General features: G+C 44.0%; 1 protein-coding gene, 1 non-coding gene and 1 pseudogene across 9 annotated transcripts in view; 2 read left to right on the forward strand and 1 right to left on the reverse strand.

Moving 5' to 3' along the window:
- Positions 1 to 14,739, reverse strand: part of ZHX3 (zinc fingers and homeoboxes 3) — a 100,898-nt gene extending 86,159 nt beyond the window's left edge. For 3 of the 8 annotated variants that reach the window (XM_032462314.1, XM_032462310.1, XM_032462309.1), the window contains exon 1: positions 14,506 to 14,739. The gene's annotated coding sequence lies outside the window, so the exon portion shown is untranslated. The other 5 variants (XM_032462312.1, XM_014562478.2, XM_032462313.1 and 2 more) reach the window with 3 other exon arrangements.
- Positions 14,740 to 19,784: 5,045 nt separating this feature from the next.
- On the forward strand, positions 19,785 to 22,050 carry LOC102511647 (annotated as a pseudogene).
- An 84-nt stretch (positions 22,051 to 22,134) lies between these two features.
- LOC116658087 lies at positions 22,135 to 22,267 on the forward strand. Its single transcript, XR_004313288.1, has one exon. It is a non-coding gene; the product is annotated as a small nucleolar RNA SNORA11 (small nucleolar RNA).
- Positions 22,268 to 24,162: the final 1,895 nt, after the last annotated feature.

The raw sequence follows: 24,162 nt of genomic DNA on the forward strand, positions 1-24,162 counted from the left end.
GAATCCAGGAGCAAGGTCAGGACCCTGGGTAATGCTACCATTTCAGAACTGCCTAAGGACCTGGGAACTACAAAGGGGCTGGAGAGACAGAGGGCTAAGGAGACTTTCAAGGCAGGGATGGCTCACAGTGTGACCGAATGCACGTCAAGCCAGGCAAGGGTCAAAGGCCCGGACTTGGCTAATCATAAAGGGTCTCGAGTGCCCTTTGCCCGAGACACTGCAGGGAAGTGGCAGTGACAGAGGCCTGAGCACAGAGGGTTGAGCTGAGGAGGTAAGGAAGTAGAGACTGTGGATCAGGCTACTGGCCGGAAGCCTGGCTGACAACAAGGAGGGAGCTAACAGGAAATATAAGATCAAGTTTTCTTTGCCATCCTGAACCTCTGCTCTGAGCTCCAGATCCATTTCTGTCTTGAATTCCTCCTCTTCCCTCACCCACTGCATCTGATATACCCTGTGGCCTCCCTTCCACCCATTCTCCATACAACAGCCAGAGTGGTCTTCTTAAACTATAAAGTGGACCATCTCGGCCCCGACTCAAAGCGTGCAGTGGGTTCCTGCTGCCTCTAGAATAGAATCTTCCCTCCTTGCCACGGCCTGTACGTCCTCGGGTGAGCTGGGTCCTGCTTCCCTCTCCAGACTCTTCTCACACATCTTTCAGTCCCCAAACCCTCTAAGCACTTTTCTGCCTTAGGATCTTTGCTCAGGTTGCTCCCTCTGCCTGGAAAGTTCCTCTCTTGCCCTCCCTCCTCCAACCAAAGCCAAAGGGGGAATCACTTTGAAAGGATCAGCCACCACAGAGGTCTCTCTCCCCGACACCCAGGGGTTCATCTTAAGCCAACTTCAGAGTCTAGGTTCTCCAACCCTTCATCTGGGATATTGCCTGGATCTCACCACCAAGAGCTTTGACATCAAAAAAAACTCAAGTCCTAGCTAATTTCTCTGCTGCCTATTAATTATGTGGCTCTTGTCAAGGCACCACCTCACCAGAAAAAGATAAATAGGGTCTGCCTCCCCAGTTGTTAGGACGCTCATCTCAGAAAGTGTGTAGACACCTCAGTTCTCACCCACCTATCTCCCCTGACCCAGGGCCTCTCTCCTATCTTGGTGGGACTCGTCTTCACCAGGAACCAGTCCTGAGCCCCTCAGCCGTTCCCAAGCTCTGTCCACTGAGGCAGGAGGAGTGGCCTCTCTATCCTGTCCTAGGCTCCACAGGTCCTGCCTCATGCTTCTCAGCCCCTCCACCATCCTGCGCACACTAGATCCCACACACCCCAGATTCATCTCCCAACCAGTACCACCTCCCCTCAACCATCTCTCCTTTGGCCTTAGTCGCTAACTCCCACCCTAGGCCTGCTGCCTAAAAGCCTCCCAATCATGTACTCTCTTTTCCCCACCCTGTTGCCTGGACACTTACACTCAAGGCAACGTTGGAAACCATGGCTTGAAGATGGCAGAGTATCCACTAGTCTGGGCCCCCTCCACCCCCATAGCTGATTGATTGGATTTGAAGTAAGTATGAAAATGTTTTAAGCCACTGAGATGTCAGCAGGTTTATCTGTTATGGGAGCTAGCATTTCTCTACATAATACAGGCTGAACTTAGATAGTTGGAGAGAAGGGGGAGGATTTCAGTGGTAAAAAAGAAAGTTTATACAAAAGCCTAGATCTAGGATTACTCCTGGCCTGATGACACCAGCTGCATTTATATACTTCTTATCCTCTTCAAAGTTCTCTCATCTGACACAGCCTTCATCATCATCACGTGTTACTACTGCTGTCATAATGAACAGTTTACAGATGAAGAGACTTACAGAAGTTAAGTTATGTCCAAGGTCCCATTGCTTGTCAATGGAGGAGCCAAGACTGGACCACAGGACTCCTGACTCACAGTCCCCTGCAGCATTACCCCTGCAGCACCCAGTCTCCCAAAGCCACATTCTAATGTTGGAAAAGAGATACCCTTGGCTGAAGTACACAAGGGTGCTGGAATAAATTTTAAAAATGTAGGTAGTCTGGCAGAGTTGGTTGAAGGCAAACTGTGGAGGACTTTATAAACATCAGACTGTGGAGTGTAACTTTCACTCATGGGACAATGGGGAACAACAACCAGCCTCCACTCTCAAGCCCCACAGCAGTAATTTTATACCTTCGCCCTTGTCTCCAAAGACCTTACTGCACCCTCTCGCCTTCGCTATCAGTTGATGCCAAAGGTCCATTTCACAAAGAAAATAGAAGCTTTTATGAGGGCAAAACTTCCAGGCCCCTAGCTTCTAGATACATCTGTATCCCCAAATAGCCTTTCCCCTGTCCACACCAAGTGAAAGCGGCATCGCTCCTCTGCTAACGCTACCAACCAAGGCCTAAGCACATCCCTCTTTCCGTGGAGGAGACCTTCATCAATCATGTGTCCTTTCTCTCCCATGAATCTCCGGCTTCTTCCTCTCTTCTAGCTCCGTCTCTTCAGACTCTGACCATGGCAGAGCCCCTCACATTCTAACATCATCCCTTCCTCATGAAGCCCACAGCCCCTTCCTCTCCTCATACTTCATAACCAGGCTCCTTTAAGAAGCAGCCACAACAAACGTGCATCCCCGCTTTATCACCCCGGGCCCGCTCGTCCACCCACTGTAATGCGAGACAGCACTGAAACAGCCGCCTCTCATGATACCTCCTAAGAACTAGGTTTTATGGACAGATACCAACATTCCTCTCAACCTTTTTATGGCACCTGACAGTGCTGCACTCCCGCTTTCTCAAAATCCTCCCCTGCCATGACTTCCATGACCCACTCTGTTCCAGTCTTTCCCTTCTGTCTACTTCCTCTTGGTTTCCTTTATTGGCTCCTCTTCCTCTGCCTCTCCCCTAAATGTCAGTGTTTCCTAGGGTCCCATCTTGATACCTCCTCTTACCTTACAAACTCTACTCTCTCTGTTTGAAATCATCCCCAAACATAGCTTCAATGGACAGCTACCTACTGGTGACTTCCAAACTTGCACACCAGCAGTCCAGACCCCGCGTGTGAGCTCTCCACACCTTGGCTACATTGGCCCGCCAGTATCTCCACGTGGATTTCGCGGGCACCTCAAACAACATAGCTAAAAGCACATGAAGCCTCTTCCTTACCACACTTGTTCATACTCTCTCTGCATTGATAATGACAGCATTTGTTGAGCTCCGTATCAGTCTGGGTTCTCCAGAGAAACAGAACTAACAGGATGTGTGTGTATGTATGTACTTTTATATACACAAATGCAAATGAAGAGGTTTATTTTAAGGAATAGGCTCACATAATTGCAGCGACTGGAAAATCTGAAATCTGTGGGGACAGTCAGCAGGCTGGAAGTGCCAGCCAGAGCTGATGTGCAGTCTTGGACTCAGCCCCACTCCAACAGGCACTCTGAAGTCAGGGCACCTTACACAATGCCTGACACACAGCAGAAGCCCAATAAATGCTGACTAATGGCCAACCGGGTATAAAGTGAAATGCTATTCAATGAGAATCGGACAGAAGGATGTGGAAAGCACTGACATGTGAAGAGAAGACTCAGGAAACTTGAACAAGGGCTGTGCGGTAAATCAAGCCACAGATCTTCTGGGGCCTTCATCGTCAGAGTTATCTGACCACCCCACCTCCAACTGAATGAGGCCTTCATACTGACAGGAGCACATCCGTTCCAACTTGAATGTCTCAACCACCCTGCGAAGTTGGCATGGCAAAGAAAAGGCCACATTTTTATGAATAAATTGAGACTCAGAAAGACTAAAGGTCTTGTCTAGGTTGCTACAGAAAATACCTACAATGAAATGTCTCAATTCTTCAATGATAGGCAGGTAAGAGGGACCATAAAAACAGAAGGTCAGAACCAAAAATGACCCACGCAGTTCAAAGATCCTTACCTACCAAAATCTACAAAAAATAAAAATATCTTCTACTATATACAAAGGATCTCTTTTATTTTATTATAATTATTGTTCAGATAAATTTTTGTCTTAGTATTTTGTCTTAGTAATTCCTTGGTATATATTAGATTATTAGCACTATCAAACATCCATTGTTGTAGTAATAAATTTCTGGTTATATAGTAAATATCTAGAAGCAGTGTTTTCTGAAGTAACTTCAGTATGTATTTAATCTACTGTTCTTTAGGGATGGCTAAATAGCCTATATTAACCCCAGGCACCAAAAAACAGCTGGTTTTCTTATTAATAAACATTAGGATTAGTGAAATATTAATAATATATAGTCCAAACATTGCATTTGGTGGTTCTCTGAAGCCGTGGCATAGTGGTAACCCTCCATTAGCTATCTCTATTGAAGAAGGCAAGGACTGGTTACTCCCACCTACATTAGCATATATAATAACTTGACCTTTTCAAAGCTTTTTTAAATGTACTGTCATTTAAATATTATAAAACTCTTAACAAACCTTTTTAAAAGGTGTTTTATTACAGTTGACAGAAAAGAGAGGCAAATGCCTAAGGTCATGTAATTAATAAAAGGCAAAAGCAGGACCAGACACCAGGCCTCTCTGCCCCGGCCTACTGTTACTCTACAAATCATCATACCTTCCTGACCGTGGGCCCCTAGATTGTCAGGGGTATGAGGGCAGAGAGACACCATGTCTGACTTGCTCCCCACTGGTGCCTAGCACAGTACCCAACACACAGTAGACACACAGTAAGTACATTACTGGTGAGCAGCTGAATTTATTTTCTTAGAGTCGCTTTAGTCATCTGCACGGCAGAATGGGCATATAGAATTGTCAAATATCTTGGCTTTTTAAATGCTACTGGTATTATCAGGAATAAGCAAAAAAGAAAATACTATCTTTTCAAAATGATATGTGTTGATTTCCAAGGAGATCAGAATTCTGAGCCAGGATCCCATTTCAGCACAAAAGGTAGCAAGTGGTATGTTTTTCAGCTTCTTAGAAAATTAAAGAGTTGGTTTAATGGGGCAAGTGAACAACTGAAAATAGAGCCTTCACATGGGAAAGGAAAAACTGCAAGGTCTCAGGAACAACAGAACCATTTGCAAGGTGGGCACGACTGACCACGGCAAGAAATGGCCTTGCTAAAGGAGTGATGATTCACCCAGAGGGATGCATGTCAACAAGACAGAATCCACTTTGGGACAAAAAGATGCAGGTTTGCGGCAAGGTAAGTCCAGCACCAAGGAACACTGAGGCTTGGGGCAGGAAGAAAAATTCTGGGCATGGCTTTCCAGCCTTCCTGTAAAACTGTGTGTGCTTAGCCATGCTAGAGCAAGGGAGAACAGGGAGGAGCTGGCTGTCTTCCATTTATTATGTTCCCAGCCCATAGGGCTCTCTTACCCTCACTGCCAAGCATCCCTAAGAAAGAGACTCAGAAATGAGATGATGATTGTTCAAGAGGCCTTCTAACCCAGCAGACTATCCCTTTCCTATGAAGTCCTCATAGCTCAATATCCCTTAGAGGTCCATCTTCCCCCAGTCCCTAAACCAAACACCCAACCTTCCATTATCCGTCTGGTTTTCTATCCACCACCTCAGCACTATATCTCCATTTCTTTGGGGATCTGAGATATCCACTATGATCCTAAGATTATTTTTAAGGGCTTCCATAAAAGCCCTTCTCCACCATACATTCCTTAATACTTCATATGTTACTTACAGAGGCAAGTTATCCAAAATAATTAAGGCATGAAGCATTTTGAATGAGTGAGTCATTTAGATAACTGAAAACTAATTATTAAGCACCAAATTATTTCTGTAGTCTTGCTAAAATGAATGATGCCTTAGTAAACAGAGAATATAAAAAATAGCTCAAAATTCTACCCAACCTTCAAAATCCAGTCTGATTACAAACATTTGCTGAAAGCATCCTCCAATCCCCTCTCACCGCATCCACCCACCACCAGAAATAACCTCTTTCGTCTGTGATCCTACATTTTGATTATACCTTCTTCGCAGCACACTGCGCGGTCGGCCTGAGGTTAGAGGTATAAATGCACCATGTCTAACTTAAAAAAAAAAAAAAACAACTGAAGACTCTTGGTGATTCAGACATTGTAAAGAGCACCCTAACACAGCAGAACCTTCAAGGATTGCGAGCTCTGGAGGACAGGAAAGTGTCATATGAGAGAACATGTCAGTGTCATTAAAACATCCTTTGGCTTCTGTTTAGTATTTCTCGGTTTTAGAAAAAAATGTTTTCCTACAAGGGAAGAATACTCTAAATTCCTGTTAGGGTTTTTTTTTTTTTTCCCCTAAAAGGGAATTTAAAAAAAAAAAAATCTCAACTTGCAAACAGAAAGTTCTGGTGGAGTTGTCATTGCTAAACGTCCACTGACCCATTTTCTGGGTCTCAAGATGTGCATTCAAATGGCAGCCTGCAGTTCAGCAGGAAGAGGAGACAGTACGCGGAGGGGCATGGTAAGTGACAGTGGTCTTTCTAGCGGAGATGCTATGCTATGTTTGGCACCCAGTTCACCAGTATGAAAGCCAGGCTCCTTCGTACCAACAGCGCTACAAGGAAATAAGAAACAGAACACATGATAGAGCAATTCAAGTTTTCAGCTAAAGGTCCATAGCAACCACTTCGAGCAAGGCTGACAACACTCTTTTCCCAAAGCTTTAGTGTTTGGGTATGACAAATCAGGTGGGAAGCATGGTTTAAGTATTCTAGACACTCACCTCAAACTCAAACCCTCCTTACCAGCAATAGAGGATTCTAAGTGGTCAGCCAAGGATCACCAACTCCAAGTTCCCTCCTCCCTCCCCAAGTCCTCTCCCCAGCAGCTATTCTCTTGCAGGATTCCTCTTCCTTGTCATGGGAAGGAATAGAATTTTCTTCGTGGAAGCAGGGAGAATGGGGTGGTAGGGTTGCTGGTATCATGATATTAAGTATCTAGTCATGTGTGCAGCCCCCCAGGGATAATAACTGCTCTTGTTCTTGCCTTGTCATTGACTGAGGAATTTTTAAATCCAGTATCTTCAGACAGAATTGTGTCACATAAGTTAATTTTACTGATAACTGAAGCACTAAAACATGCAAGCTTATGATAGAAAGATTTCTAAATTAATCTGCATTACTTCCTTCCCAACCTTTCTGAACTAACCAAACCATAATTTGACATATTCCTGCTGAACAGGATAGCAATTATGATTAATTAATGTATTCAGAAACCACTGAGGCAAACAGGACAGTTTCCTCTATGTATGTCCCCAAACTGCTACACTCTGAATTATTTTGTTGAGTGTTTTTGTCTCTGTCATCGCCAGCTGTCTCTTGCTTTTGTTAGTGTGTTTGCCTCTAGCGGAGGGTCTCTTAATTCATAGCTTCTGACATCAGATAGACCTGGAAAGGCAAGCTATTAAGAGTCATGGCATAGAAAACAAACTTATGGTTACCAGGGGGAAAGAAAGTGCAAAGGGATAAATTGGGAGTTCCAGATTTGCAGATACTAACTACTATATATAAAACAGATAAACAACAAGTTTCTACTATATAGCACAGGGAACTATATTGAATATCTTGTAGTAACCTATCATGAAAGAGAACATAAAAGGGAATATATGTATGTATATGGATGACTGAAACATTATGCTGTACACCAGAAATTGACACAAAATTGTAAACTGACTATACTTCAATAAAAAAAAAAGTCATGGGCTAAGGCTCACTCTCATCAGCCTCACTTTCAGATCCAGGTAGTCAGCCTCCAGACCCCATGTTATCATCCACTACAGCCACATTTCCCAAACTTGCCTAATTATAAAGAATCATGAAGTGTGTATGTGGAGTGGGGAATGTTAAAATACACATTCTCAGTCCCTTCTCCTAGAAATTCTAATTCAGTGGGTCTGGGGAGGAGCCCTGGAATCTGTATTTTTAACACAAGTCCTCAGATGATTTCCACGACCAAGTTTAGAGACAATACCTCATGCCATCCATGCTGACCACTCAGCATTGGGACTTCTTCAGGAGCATAATAAACCTGCGCCAACACCAACTTTTTCCAAAGAGACCTTATAACGAATAAAATTTCCAGGTCACTGCCCTTCTATTGCCCTCAGGCCAAAGCCCCTGATCTTCTGAGGCTCCTATAGGCTGTCCATAACATCTCTTCTCATTGCCAGTACTTCATTCACCAAAGACTTGGCCCACCTTACTTCTTTCCACCCCAAGTGGCCTGCCATCCTCTTGATGGCTTGGAAAACCACATGGATGACCCAAACAACTCTCCAGCTTCAGTTACTTGACCTCCTCAACTGCTCATCTTCACAAAGCTCACTTCACTTCAGCCACTTATGTCTGTGGCAAAACCCAGAAGCCTGTCATGTTCAGTAATTAATTGCTTCAACTCTGAAATCTTCCACTCACATGTCCCTCTCTAACCACAACATCCTATTGCTCCAACATTCCAATATATGCATTGCTTGATTTCACCTCTGGTCCTTTTCTCCTCCACGTCCAGCCAAGACACCCTTACCTATCATGTTACCCACTCCCTGGCCAATATCCTCAGTTCCTCTGTCTGTTGCTCAAACCCAGCAAACCTCAATCCCAGCTCAGTCCAGCTATATGCCTTCTTTGCTCCTAAAACCAGGCAACTGAATGCTACTGTCACCCCCAATCAATCCACGGTCTCCTACCTCAGTGGAGCCCTGCCTACTCCCCAGAGATCATAGACATTTCCTCATGTTCACTCTTCCTCTCCCAAGCTTCAACTGGATGTCAAATCTCCTTGTTCTTCCACTGAACTCTTCCCACTTAACTCTTAGCAGAGAACCTTACCCTCTATTTCACAGAGAGGATGGAAGTCACCAGACTAGCACTTGCTCATAAGCCATCCTACCAGAAAATGCAACTGTGCCCAGCTATTCTATTGTGAGGGCTGCCAAGCCCAGCCATGCCTGTTCTGGGCCTACTGTTTGCTTGGTTATTTAAGCTAGCTCCCTGGTGATGATCATTACTGAAGTAAGTAGTCACGGTGGTATCTCTGTGGTGGAGGGGGAAAAAAACAGCCAGTCTCTCAAAGGATCCCTCTATCCTGAGAATCTTTCTTAAGATTGGGAAGAATTTAAAAAGAAGACTAAGGGAAAAAAAGCTTTCTTACCTAAAAGCATTTAGTAAGTCTAAATACAAACATAAAGTTGCCATACATCAATGGAATGATTACCCATCCCAAACCAAATAGCTTATTTCGTTATAATTTTTATAAATTCAAAACTAGAGTTGGTGAAACAATACTGTTAGTTATGGTCTGTCTTTCACTCTTAACTCTAATTTGTTGACGGGACAAAAAGTCTTTTCCTAAGGTTTTTTTTTCTCCTTATAATGTTAATAGGTAACACTGACTGTTTTCTGTGTGTAACTGTGCTACTCACAATGACCCTGTGAGATAAGAACTATTATTTTTTCTCCATTTACAGCTGAAAAAACAGACTTAGACATGTGAAGGAATTTGCCCAAGGGCTTGCAGCTAGAAAGTGGCAAAGGCAAAATTAAAACACAGAGCCCGAACACAAATTAATCTGTGTGCTTTGGCACAGTGGTTATTAACAGAAACTTTCCAGGAAATGCAACACCCTAACCCAAGCATTGTTTTTTATACTCCAGTATACGTTCAGAAACACAAACATAGAGGAACCATCAAATATTAATATTATAGTATATCCCATATTCATTCATTCATCCCTACATCCATATCAGAAGGCAGCAATGAAGAGGGAAGATCCTATAGTCAGATCATAGAGATTCAAGTTCTAGCTCCACCACTTTCTTAGCTGCATAACTTTAAAAATTATTTCTCCAAAATCAATTTTCTCAAAACAATAAAAACAACAACAAAATGACAGTGTAATAACCATCACCACCTTAGTAGGTTCTCACAGAGACCGAGAGAACATGTGAACACACTTAGCCGTGGACTTGGCACACAGTCTCAGAAAAGGTTAGCTGGGATAACATACCTAGGCTGATCCAAGTTTCAATAAAACTCATTACTGAGGAAGGTAAGAAATGTGAAGGAACAAGAAAAGGTCAGCTGTTATAAAAATCATTATTTTACCCAAAAGGTATTGGGGACCTGTACCTAGTGGAGTCTAGGCCGAGCACTGCGCCAGGACCAGGCCATAAACAGGACCAGGCTGCCACCGCCCTCCTGGTCTTGCAGTCTATTGAGGGAGTAGACCATAACGAAGGAAACAAACATAAATGAAATACTTGGAACTTTGGTGAAGTGTTAAGCAGGAAACGCACACGTACTGAGAAGGGGGACAATGGGGAAGAAGTTACTCTAAAGGGGTGATCAGGGAAGGGGCCCCTCTGAGGAACGACATTTAGCAGAGACCAGATGCTGGAGAAAGATCTACTAGAAAAATCTGGGGAAGAGTGCCAGGCAGAGGGAAGGGCTGCACGGAAGAGGAGAAGAATTTGGCATTGCGAGGAACCAACGGTGCTCCCACCTGCAGGGAGCGTGGAGGGAAGAGGGGGAGGCAGAGGCCAGCCCTGGAGTAAGCGTGGATGTGGCTCTGACGACCGGGGGCTCCATGGCTGCTGCAGGGAGAATGGGTTGGAGAAGGCAAGAACAAGAACGGAAGCTGGGAGACCAAGTAACAGGCAGGGCATTCATCCAGCGAGAGGGAACGGAGCTGGATCAGGAGGACAGAGGGAAGGGAGGACCTGAGGTATCCCGGAGGCTAGGCCGATGGACTGGATGTGGAGTGAGGCCTCAGAGAAATCAAGGTCAACTTTCAGGTCTCTGGCTAAACAATGAATGGACTGTAATGACACTGAGACAGCGAAGGCTGAAGGCAGGGGAAGGCTGGAGGAGAGAGGGAAGGGGGTAAGTAATGAGGAATACAAATTTGGAATTTTGAGGAGACTGAGTAATCAGTTCTGGACATGTGAAGTTTGAGGTCATGGTGAGGCTGCAAGTAGGGACAGCAGGGGGGCAGCAGCTAAAAATGCAAGTCTTGATCCAAAGAAAGGTCCAGACGGGAGGTGTAACTGAGGCAGTCACCTGCATCCAGAGGGTAATAAAGTCCTGGAAATGGATGAGGTCACTTAGGAAGAGAATATGATGAGAGAAGGGAGGTAGCCAAGCGAGGAAAGAAGAAATAACAACAAATCAGATCAGTAATCTAAAACTGAACGTGATAACACAGCCTGTACAAAAACACAAAGAACTGCCCCAACTACGTGCTTGGTAAGTGCCTGTGGAACAAATACAAATAAATTCTTAACGCTTTCCCTTTAGGCCTCTAAGAGAATAAAATTTTTCATTTAGGATTTTTTTCTCCCAAGTTCTCATATATTTGGAGCACAAGAACAAAGTTTTTGAAGGTTTGGATTGTGTTCAAAGGAATTCTTTTCCTTTAGAGCAAAAAGCAAGGATTTTTTTTCAAAAACTCACTAAAATTAAAAGTTGCCTATTTGAAATTCAAGCCTTTAAAAATTCTCTATATTCTCTCTGTAAAAATTCTACCCCAATATACATTTTTTCCTTCCTTATAATGAAAATGTAATAATGTTTTACTACAGATGTCATTTCACCCAGAAAGATGAAACTGGTACTTTTAAACAGTTCAAGAGTCACATGAGAGTTGTAAAATGCTCAAGAAATCAAAGATTTATTTTTAAACGTTAAAACACACACACAAAACTTAAGTCACCTGCTAGGCCATCCAAAAACTGATAAGCAGGGAGTTCAAATGGATAGAGTTGCCAGGAAAATAAGGAACAATAACAGCTATTCCTCAAATGAAAATGCATTCATGTTGTAATTACATCTCTGGGTATCTGCTGACACACACACACAAACACTCACTACGCTCTTGGGGCCAATACTATCACTAAGAACTACCAAACTGAAATCACAGCTGTAAACACAACTGGGATACTTCATACATTTCAAAGATTTCCAATGAAACACAAGGGATAATGTATAAGAAGGAAAGTCAGTCACATTTGCTAAAACTGTTCCTTCCCTCAATTGTTCAAGTTAAATCAAGACTGTAATTCTTTTTAAGATCATAAGCCTCCCTCTACAACTCTGCTCCTCAGATAGGTAAAGGAGAGGACTATCCTGACTTTTAAAAGACTGTTATCTCACTTCATGATATAGTTATCTAAAAGCCTAGGAGGCTACCAGGAAGGTCACGTGAATGGATGGATAATGAAAACTTGTTCATTCAACAAATATCGATTAAGCACCCATAATGTGTTATGTGCTGTTCTGAAGATAACATCAGTGAAAAAAGCTTCACACTTCCAGATTAATGGGGGAGGGGAGAGACCACAATAAACCAACAAATAAATATGTATTTACCAAGTGGTAGTAAGTGCTATGAAGAAAAGTAAGATTCGTTAAGAAGGACAGGGGGATGGAATATATCTTACACAGGGTGGACACGGAAAAGCCTTATAAGGGGGTACCTCTGAGTGGAGACCTGAGGCAAGAACCATGGTATCCAGGGAACAGAGTTTCAGGCAGATGCAACAGCGAATGCAAAGGCACTGAGGCTGGCATATGCCTGAAGATTTTAAGGACTAGCAGAAATTCGTCAGGCAACGCTGCTAGTGAGGACAGGGAGGCAGCCTAGTAGCCACAGCAAGGACCTCAGATTTTACTCCAGGAGGAGTAGCTACTTGAGTACTCTAAGCAGAGGACATACATAACCTCCTCTTTAAAACGATCATAAAAGGAACAAATTCTCATAAAAATGAGGCATAATCTATTTATAAGTGTGAAAAAAGCAGACAACAAAACAATCTTACAGGATGGTAGGTAGCATTTCTGGAAGAAAAAATACATATGCGAACTAAATACCAAACTATGATTTACTATGGTTTGTGGAATTGTGGGTATTTTCTTATGCCTTTCTTAGTTTTTTTTTCCCCTACTTTTTTGCCTTAAAACATGAAATTACTTTTGTAATTTTTGATATTATCGTAGGAAAGAAAAACCACTCTTTCCTAGTCTGAGACTGCCGTGAGACTGCCCTAGTCTGAAATCTTCCTTAAATATGACCAAAAAAGAATGGGGATCATTTTCTCCCCAAATTACCCTGCTTCCCATGAAACGTTTTCCTGTTACCAGCAAAGCCCAAATCAAGCGCAGACTCATTGTATCAAGGTCACAAAACCAACTTGGTTAATATGTTTGTGATTACATAGTAGATCTGTCCTCTGCAGCAACTTTGATACCATCTTTCCAAGGCAGCAACAGAAGGGCCCTTTTCATTAATTTCCTAACACTCTTCGCTACTACTATGCCGCTTCTGGATTTTTCCACTGTGTGTCTCTTAGAAACAAAGTAAGCCCGAATAAGTTGTTCCAGCTAATGAAGTGCGCTTTTGGCTCTTTCCCCGTGGTTGAGAATTATCCGGCAAAACACCAATTGTTTTAGGAAGCATTTTCTCTTAGTTTTGAAATATTGCAATACGAAGTTACTGCAAATAAAGAACATCAAGATAACAACATACAAGAACATGTATAAATGGAAACTACTGTAATCCTTTTTAAAATTGCGGATATGTGGAGGTCTCATGAATAAATATACTATGTGTTCACATGACACGGATAAAAACAGAAAGCTGTATGCCCTCTCTCCTCCTCTACACCCCCTCCCCCATCACATAACAGTTTCTCACAGGGCACAAGCCCAGGGCAATCACTGCTCAGAAATGCAAACCATGCAACTCAAAATGACTCAAGCTCTCAAAACACTTTCCACCTAAGCTCCACATCCCACCCACTCCTCAATCACTTCCGACAGGCTTCTCCGAATGGAAATACCAAACTGGGAAGGTTGAACAAGCCCCAAACTCCGCTCACATGCCACTCGCAGCATCCAGGAAGCGGGAGCCCCGGGTTAACTGCCTTCGTATGGGCAAACACGGGTCCCAGGATGGAGGAGTCTGCGGTACCACGAGTGGCTCGAGTCCGGTTTCAGCCCCATCCCCGCAGGATGCCGCCGGCCCGCGGGAGTTGGAGCAAGTGACTCTCAGCCGCCCGGCATCTCCGCCCCACGTCGGTCAGGTCGCCCCCCACGCTCCTCTCCGGGCTCTTGGGGGCACACGCGGTGCTCACACCCGGCGCACACTCGGACACGCACCCTCACACGGTCCGGCGGGCATCTGCGGACACCCTCACTGCCCAGTCACAAGCCCCTTGTGTGGCCGGCGGGGGCTACACAGACCCCCGGGAGTGCAGCACCCTCACGCCTCCAGGGCGCCGGAGCCGGCGGGGTGGGGGGGGTGATGACAGATGGGGCGGAGGGCGGCGCTTCGGGGGGAAGGGGCGGAGCCTCCCAGCAAGGGGGTGCTGGCGGCTGACAGAAAGACCCGGGGCAGCGGGCGGGAGGGGGTGGGGGACACTGCGGGCAGGGCCGGGGACCAGGCGTGGCAGGAGAAGCTCACGCAGACACAGTGGGCTGACAGGCGGAGACACACACACACACACGGGGGCTGACAGTCGCGGGGGAACACGGGGCCGGCGGGCCGCAGCGGGCGCTCACCTGGCAGCGGCGGCAGCGGCGGCAGCGGCGGCGCCCGCGACCGGGCCGCTCTCCCCGTGCTCCAGGGCTCCCTCCCGGCGGCCAGGCGGCCGGCGCAGGCCCCACGGAGGCGGCGGCGGCGGCGACGCCGGAGCCGCGGACTGCTCGGCGGCGGGGACGCAGCTGCACCAACCGACTCCCGGCCGCTCGGCTGGGCTCGGCTGCGCTCGGAGGCGCTCGGTTCCGCTCGGCCCCTCTCGGCTCGGCTGGGGGCGTGGCCCGAGGCCCCCCGCCCAGGTCGCCTCTGGCGCCCAGGGGGCGGGGCTTTCGTGCGGGCGCAAGCCCCCTGACGTCGCGGGGAGCGGACCTTACCTCGGGCGCATGCGCGGCGCTGGTCCCGCTTTTCCCCGTGTGGAGGCTCAAGGGGGCGGGGAAGGAGACAGGGGGCGGATGCTGCGGCCCCGTAGGTTCCCGGCTTTTGTACTCCGTATCCTGGTCTTTCTAGAGGACCACCTAAGGAAGGCCACACCAGCGTGCACTTTCAGAAGGATGTAGGCAGGACAGGGCCCCTGGCCCCCGCCTGGCCCCTCTCCTCCCAGTCCAATGTTTCCCAACACTGTTTCCCAACAAGCACCGCCTGGGAGTTGGTTTTCTTTTATCCTACCAATACTTCACCGCAGTTTTTTCACTTCTGTTTCTTAACAACTTCTGATAACTGCTTTCATAACATGAAGTCTTCAGGTATTTGAGAACTTTCAAGCATTAGTTGCCCCCGTCAGGTACAATAATGCTGCTCTTTTATCACAGCTTCTATTATGCAACCTGTAACGCCTAGGATAAGGGTGGGGCCTTTTCTGAGTTTTTGTCACACGTTCCAGGCACCTTTTCTGTTATGGAGCCCAGGTTGTAGCAAATATGCTCAGAAAGTGGTCCCCACCTTTAGAATCTAGTGATTAATAAACAGCAAGAGCTCTCCAGTCTGACATACCTGGGTTGGAATATCAGATCTGCATTAAACTGGCAGATTAATGATTGGCTGAGTGACTTTGAACATGCTATTCAATCTCTCATCCATAAAAATCAATGAAAATACCAGTAATTAAGCCAATAGGAATGAGTGAAAAGATTAAATGACAGCACACATGCTGCTTTCTGCACAGTGCCTGGTGTTCAATAGACAAACCTGACCTGTTCAGGTTGCATTATAACCTTCAGATCCTGAAAAGCAGCGAACATATACATAAGTGCTGAGCAATACATCAAACTGTGGGACTTGCCCCTCTACCTGCTCCTTTCACAGTCTTCTCCACCTCAGACAAGGTCAATTCCATCCTTCTGGTGGCTTGGCCCAAACTTTGAAGCCATCCTTGAGTCTTCTCTTCCTATCATATCCCACATGTTATCCAGTAGCAAAATCTGGCAGCTCTACCTTTAAAATACCCTCATTTCAGATCTCATCTTCTCTGTCCTGGAATATTTCGTTAACTTCCACATTTCTCTCCCTGATTCCACTCTGCTTTTATAGAGCTTGTTCTCAAGCAGCCAGAGATTCTGTTGAAATCTAAGTCAAAACCTATTTCTCTCCTTCTCTAAAGCCTCCAGTGGCTTCCCATCTCACCATCTCACTCAGAGCAAAAACCAAAACGTTTTTTCAAGGGTTCGATGTTTTTTCAATATTTCTCCAAGATCCCATGTAATCTCCCCCTGGCCCCTTTACACTCTCCCATCTCTCTAACTGCTTCTTCATCCACTCCAACCCTTCTCTCCTTTCCAGCCACAGTAGCCTCCTTCCTGCCCTTGGAACATGCAGGCTCAATCCTACCTCAGGACCTCTGCACTTGATGTTTCTTCCCCCAAGATGTCAGAAAGGCATGTGCCCTTAATCCAAATTCCTACTCAAATGTCATCTCCCCAGAAAGACTTTCCCAGAACACTTTAGTAAAACATCAAGTCCCAAGCCCCTTCACTCTCTCTCCCAGCATCTTGCTTTACTTTTCCTCACAGCCTTATGACCTGAATAACACCTGTAATGTTCTGAGAGCAGGGACTTTGTGTTACTTATCTGCAGCATCTGGAACATGGCCTGACATGCTTAGGTATTCAATCAATATTTCTTGAATAAATAAGAGTGTGTATGTATATGTATATATATGTATATATATGTGTATATACATATATATACATACATACAGTTGACCCTTGAACAAAAATGGGTTTGAACTGTGCAGGTCACAGATTTTTTTTTTCCATGAAGAGACTACAGTAGTACACAATCTGTGGTTGGCTGAATCCGAGGCTGCAGAACCTGGGGTACAGAAGGCCAACAATGGGACTTGAGCATCCATGGATTTTGGTACTCACAGTGGATCCCAGAACCAGCCACCTCTGTGCATACTGAGGGATAGCTGTATATGGGATATATTGCTCCAACTTAACTTCATTTACTCAACAAACTTTCAAGGATCTATTCTAGTCCAGCACTGTGGGACACAGAGATAAACAAGGTACTCTCCCAACCACTGAGGAACTCAGGATTTCAGAGGAGCCAGACAGGTAAAGAAACACTTCTGGAAGAAAATATGTAACACGTGATGTATGTGCCAATGTCTTTGAGAAGCAGAGAGAAGGACATCATTAATACTGTATAGGAGGGTGTGGAAAGGCTTCCCAGAGGAGGTGACATTGGGGCTGGGTCTAACAAGTTGATGAGGAAAGGACTCCAAGCAGAGAAAACAACATGCACTTATTACCAGTGTTGGGAGGTACAGGGCAAATAATACTTACCCAGGGAGGCAAATCATTTTCCTTTAAAAAAGACTTCAAGCCAATTCCAGGTGAGCCATGTAATAATGTCACCTACACTCACATCTAACGAGCTTTCTCAAGCAGAAAAGAAACTGCCAAAAGTATAGTTGATGCAACAATTACAACCTGACCTCTATTTAACTGCATTGGGCTACACCTGTAGCTTTTTGTGTCAGGTTCCAGCAGCAAAGGACATGTATCAGGAGTTTTCTGGCTGCAAGTACCAGTAACCCATCAGCCCAGTTTAAGAAAAATAAGAGGGAAGTTTATCTTAAGGCTTTTTTTTTTTTTTGCAGGGGGGTGAGGGTGGATGGACTTATGGATGGTCAGTAAGACTCTCTCTACAAACTTGTTTTCTCTGCTTCTAATGGGAAATATATCTCCCAACCACTCCCAAGTACATGATATAATTCCAGTTACCCCAGGAAGAGACAAAAACTCCCTCATCATTCCAATTCCAAAACCCCAGAGAAGAAGCCCGAACTGACCCAACTTGAGTCAGATGTCCCCCTCCGCTAGAACAGTCAAAGCCGGCTTACAGGTCGTGTAGTTCACCAGGAACCCACCTCTGTGGATCAAGACCACCAAAAAGGGAATTGTTTTGAGTTGAGGAGATATCTTAATAGAAGTCCCTCATAGAACCATTGATCCCACTTAACGGTAAAACACATGGGAGATATTTCATAGTGACACAGGGAATGATGATTGAATTCCTGATTTCTGCGCAGGAGGGAGGCCTCTTTTTTTTAATGTAGCAATCAAAACAAGAAGTTGTTTTTTTTCCCCAAGAAAAAGTGGATAAAAACTGGGGTGGTCTCCATAAGCCCTCTGTGGTAGTTGACATTAATACTAAGCCAACAGATACTTCTGGTTTGCTTCTCAGACACAGGATTGTACTTCCTTACAGCTTGGAGTCGGGAGAGGCCACATGGCTTGCTTTGGTCAATAAAGAGAGTAGAAGCAGATCATTTCCAGCCCCGAACTTTAAGGGCTAGTAGGCAATCTTCTCTCTTTCCTTCAGCAACAGCAATAGACAATGCTTGAGGTGGTGATACCTCCCACAGTGTGGGTCCGGGGCTGAGAAAACATAGACTGTGACCCACCATGGTTATATAGTATGAGCAAGAAATCAATCTTTGCTGATATAAAAACAAGATTGGGGCTTGTTTATTACCAGACCAAAACTTAGCCTATCCTGACAGATGTATCTTTCTAACATCTGGTCTAGCCCACTCCCCACTGTACAGCACTGAGGTAGTTTGGGTGGGATGGACCCCATCTCCCACATGTGAATGTGGATCCTCAATTCAACTGACTTCCGTAAGTCAACTGAAGTAATCTCATAGGCCTTGGATTGATTGCTTCAGGGATGGACCTATTACCCAGGCCTACATATATCAGTACCCAATATTTAGCTCTTCACAATAATTAGATACAACCTTCACTGCCTCCCTGGATGACAGTGAGGCACCATTTGCAGCTGGCAGCTATTCTGGGACAAAGAGAAGAGCCAACCTAAAGATGAAGCCAACACATGGAATAGGGAAAAGTGGAAAGAACTGAAGAGAAACCGAGTTGGAGTGCCAATCAGGGCTTACCTGAATCCCATCTACCAATCAAGTCACATAAATCAATACATTCCCTTTATTGCTGATTCTAACTTGAGTTGGATTTTCAATTACTTGAAACCAAAAGGATCCCAACTGTGGCTGTTCTGCCACATTCACCACACAGCTCTGAGCAGTAGCCAGCACCATAGAATCCCAGGTGGGAAAGAGTCTGAGCATTGAACAACTGCAGGAAGGGAAGGTGAAAAATTCTACGTGATTTATGTGCCAGCCCCTTGTCAAGAATGAGGTGATCACAATGCACAGAGGGAATAGCTGGGACTGGCTGTGAACCAAGGATTCGAAGGGGAAGAATCCTCGAGGACCAGGAGAGTGACAGACCCCTTGGCCTAATCAATAGTTCATTTCATAGAGAGGGTTCTCTCACTCCCCACTAATCTTTATGTTGCCTTTATAAAGTCTGCAATGAAGGAACCCAGGAGGCAGTTAGTTTAATGTAGTGTGTAAGTAAGTAGGATTTAAATCCAGAACTCCTGGGTTTTAAGCTGGTCTCCCCCACTTACTTGCTGCATGAGGCTGAGTAGCTTAAACTTCTAATGTTATGAAAATTGAATGAGTTAATCTACATGCCGCTATTAATATGGTGTCACATGCATGAAAAGCACTCAGAAGTTAAAGAGGAAGTTCTATCAGGCTTTTTAAGAAAAGTTCTGAATCCAGTTGTGCCAACTTATTGACTCTCTGCTCTAAATTCCTTGCCTTGCTTTGAAGACCTTTGGACATTTCTCTGCTGCCAGGAGCACGGTGTTAGGCTTCACCAGTGGACAGTGCTGGAGGGTTCCTGCAAGGCACAGACGCACAAGGGGCTTTCTGATTCAGAACCTTTCTGATTCCCAGTCTGTTCTTCTTGCTCCTACAGCACGTAAGATGGTCTATGGGAAACCTAGCAGTGCTCACCCACCGGTGAGTTTTTCTGCCACCCACATGGCCAGTTCCTGACCAGTTGCCTGTGGCAACTCAGCAAACCTCTCAGCCGTCCCGTGAGCTGACTTTCTGCCCTCTCCAAGGTCTACATCTCAGCCTTGGATTGGGGGAGAGACTCTTGCAAGTGTGTTCTCTCCTAGGGTACTGGGTCTCAGCCCTAGAGAGAGTAGCTGCTCCCTATGTCTTCCCTATGTCTACTAGGTTCTTTGGAGTTCTCTTTGGCCTTTTTAGTCACGAACTACTTTTCACCTGTTAATAATTCTTAATATTAAATTTTCCTTGTTCCAATTACTGATGTGGTTTCTGCCTCCTGAGTGGCCTCTACTGCCAATTAGACATGTTCCTGGGATTAAAGAGGAACTCGTGTGTGTGTAGGTGGGAGCAGGGTGAGTCCAACTGTGTTTGTAACAGTAGTTTATAAAAGTCATGACTTCATCCTCAAGAGAACACTATAAGAAAATGACAATGGTGAGGCCTGATGTCAGTTCCTGTCTTCCACCAGTCTTCACAACTGGGCTTCTGCTGTCAGTCCAGCCCAGGTATGGAGGGCAGGACCCTTAGCCCTATCATGGGGTGAGGCCTGGAGTCACATCTTGTTTCCAAATATGCTGCTAGACCAGAGATGAGCTTGAGTGCCCATAAATCCCTCCCAGCTCAAGGCACTGTCTGTACCCACCCACCACTCTCTTTCCCAACAAATATGTATTGTGTACATCATTCTAACCTTAAATTTGCTTCTACAAGCAATTTTTTTCAATTGCACTACCATGCCTAATGCACAATCAAATATAGCCAGACCTATACAGAGATAAGACATCATGAGAGAACACAAGTAAGGCAACAAAGAAACAGGCTCATGGGGACACCAAATACAGGACATTATCCAGCACAAACCAAAACCAACCAAGGTTACTACAGTCAAGGAAATAAAAGCCAAACTTAGAAAATCAAAATCATGAGATATCACTTCACAGCCATTAGAATGGTTATTATACAAACAAGAAAAGAAAAAAAGGAAGTAAGTGTTGGAGTAGAAACTAGAAACCCTCGTGCACTAGTGGTGAGAATGTCAAATAGCGCAGCTGCTGTGGAAAACAGGATAATGGTTCCTCCAAAAATTAAACATAGACTTACCCCATGATCCAGAAATTCCACCTGAGTATATACCCCAAAGAACTAAAAGCAGGACCTCAGACATTTGTACAACTGTCTTTACAGCAGCATGATTCACAATAGCCCAAAGGTAGAAGCAATGCAAATGTTCATCAGCATTATAGGTAAGAAGAAATCATCCAGAATGAAATACGGAGAGACAAAGAGATCAACAATATAGAAGGTAAGAGACATAGAAGATACAGTGAGGTTTAACATACATTTTCATTAGAGTCCCAGGAAGAGAAAAGAGAGAGAATGAGACAGAAGCAATATATGGAAGGATGATAACATCTGAGAATTTTCTAGAACTTATTAAAGACATCAAGTCATAGGTTGAAGAAGCCAAATAAATTCAAATCAGGATAAATAAAAATAAATCTATAATGAAACCACAGAAAACCAAAGGCATATCAAATTAGTCTAAGATAAGAAGTAATCTGACCAGAACCTCTGCTGGGAGGGCAAGGAGAGGGAGGGGTAGGTTTTGATTCCTACTTTGGCCATCACACAGTTTTGGTTAAAGTTTGTACCTGCCCAGCAACAGGATTCTCATTCCTAAAGAGATTAATATGCAGACCTGCCAGAGGATGGAAATTAAATGGAGACCAAATAACTTCGCAAATTTCGGTTGATTATTCATCAGTTCCTCAACGGACAGATGTGGACTTCCTGGGAGAAGATGCACCCACACGTATAAAGATTGGAGGAGGGAATGGGAATGTGGCGATGGCACACACACACACACAAAATGCTTTAGAACAACTGGAACCTGTTTTAAGGACATGACATCAACTAAAAGGAAAACTCAGAAAATCATTAAGAAGAGAGAAGGATTACATTTTGGCATCCCAGCTGGTAGCACAGGTTTCTCTAGTAGATTAGCAGCTACTGAAGATATGCCTTTTATCCATCAGTCTCCCGCATTAGGTGACTTGACACCTGGCGGGAAAACACCAGTGCATGGGAAGAAGGTACAGACTGGCAGGGTGAAGAAGTTCTGAGGCAGCAGAAGACAGCAGACAAGTCAAGGAAACACAATTCCAGGTAGGAGCACAGATCTGTAAGACAAAATGAAGATCACAGGAAAGGGCATACATGTGGGTAAATAGAGAAACTTGACATTTAAAATATACTAGTTGAGGTGTGCTCAGAGCAGGGGGCCTGAAGAAATGTCTCCCCTGTTTACAACACACCCAACAGGAATCTGGGTTCACTGTGAGAAGGGGCACAAAACTTGAGGCCTTCATCCTATGAGCAAATACCCTTCACGTGTCCCCCTGTGCCTCCACGTGGCTCCTGGGCAGGACCAGTGGGGCAAGGCTCAATATTGGAAGAAATGCCGCAGTATTTAGTGGGGGAGTTTGCCGCCTAGAGCCTGTCCGGTCCATGCATGGGCGGGCCATGAGTGGTCTTACAGACATGAAGGCTTTGAACCTCTTTGCAAGGGAAAAAAGAGAGATTTCATATGCCATTCTGGAGGACAGAAGTTTTTTAGGGCAGTGAAAATACTTTGTATGACATTATAACGATGGATATATATGTCATTATACTTTTGTCCAAACTAAGGTGAACTGAGGACTTTGGTGATTATGATGTATCAATGTAGGTTCATCCTTAGTTAAAAAAAGAAGTACCACTCTGGTAAATAAAACTAATGACTATGCATGTGTGTGGAGAGGGGATATATGGGAAATTTCTGTACCTTCCTGTCAATTTTGTTGTAAACCTAAAAGTGGTCCCCAAAAAACATACTAAAATTAAAAACAAGAACACTCAGTGTTAGGGTAGACATTTTGGGCAAAACTTTGGTTTCAGTTGTATATATACACACACACACACACACACACACATATGCATATTATATATGTGTGTGTTTGTTGGATTATGATGTAAAATGTATTTTTTTAGGTCAAAATTTTGCAAGCCACTGTAGTTAAGTTATACTGGCAAATAAAAGCACAAATTAACCTCAAAAAATAAAAATAAAATAAATTACTATTTAAAGCAACAGCAACAGTGTATTGTGGATTTGTGACATGCAGAAGTAAAATGTGTAACCAAAAATAGCACAGAAGGTGGGAGCAGTAAAAGGAATTGCACTGTTAAAAGGTTCTTACATTGTGTAGAAAATTATGAAGTACTAATTCAAGTCATGCTGCAATAAGTTAAGAATGCGTATTATAATCTTGAAAGTAAGCACTTAAATATACATATATAATATATATATATGTGTGTGTATATAATATATATACATACAATGGTTTGCCTAAAAATCCAATGGGAAAGAAATTAAAAGCAGGGTCTCAAAGAGATCCTTATACACTCATGTTCATAGCAGCATTAGTCACAATTGCCAAAAGGTAGAAGCAACCCAAATGTTCATCAAGAGATGAACGGAAAAACAAAACGTAGTGTATATATATATATAGTGGATATTATTCAGTCTTGAAAAGAAAGAAAATTCTGATAAATGCTACAACATAGATGAACTTTGAGGACATAATGCTAAGTGAAAACAAGCCAGTCACAAAAAGATAAATACTGTATGCTGTTTACATGAAATACCTAGAATGGTCAAATTCATAGTGATAGAAAGTAGAATGATACCTGCCAGGGACTCGGGGGGAGGGATGAATGGGAAGCTACTGAGTAACAGATAAAGTATTTCAGTTTTGCAAGATGAAAAGCATTCTGAAGATTGGTTGCACAAAAATGTGAAAGTACTTAAAACTAGTGAACTGTACATTTTAAAATAGTAAATTTTATGCGTATTTTACCACAATTAAAAAAATCGAGTAGAGAAGATAAAATAGAATAATGAAAAAATACTTGATTGATCCAAAGAAGGGGGTGGGGGGAAGCAAACAGGAACAAAACCCAGGTAGGACAAATAGAAGAGAAATAACAAGATTACAGAGGTAAATGGTTTGAAACCACATCTGTAATTTTGTTAAATGTGAGTGGACTAAATATTCTAATAAAAAGAAAAAGATTGACAAGTTGAACTTAAACAAAAAACAAAACTCAACCATATGATGCTTACAAGAGACATACTTTAATATAAAGACTAAATTTAAAAGATAATGGAAATAGTCTAGCTAAGATTTAAATAAGAAATAATACGTATTTTATACAAATTCTCTATTAAAATAGAGGGAACAGTTCC

Source organism: Camelus ferus, chromosome 19 (genome assembly GCF_009834535.1).
Source record: "Camelus ferus isolate YT-003-E chromosome 19, BCGSAC_Cfer_1.0, whole genome shotgun sequence".
NCBI classification, from domain to species: Eukaryota; Metazoa; Chordata; class Mammalia; order Artiodactyla; family Camelidae; genus Camelus; species Camelus ferus.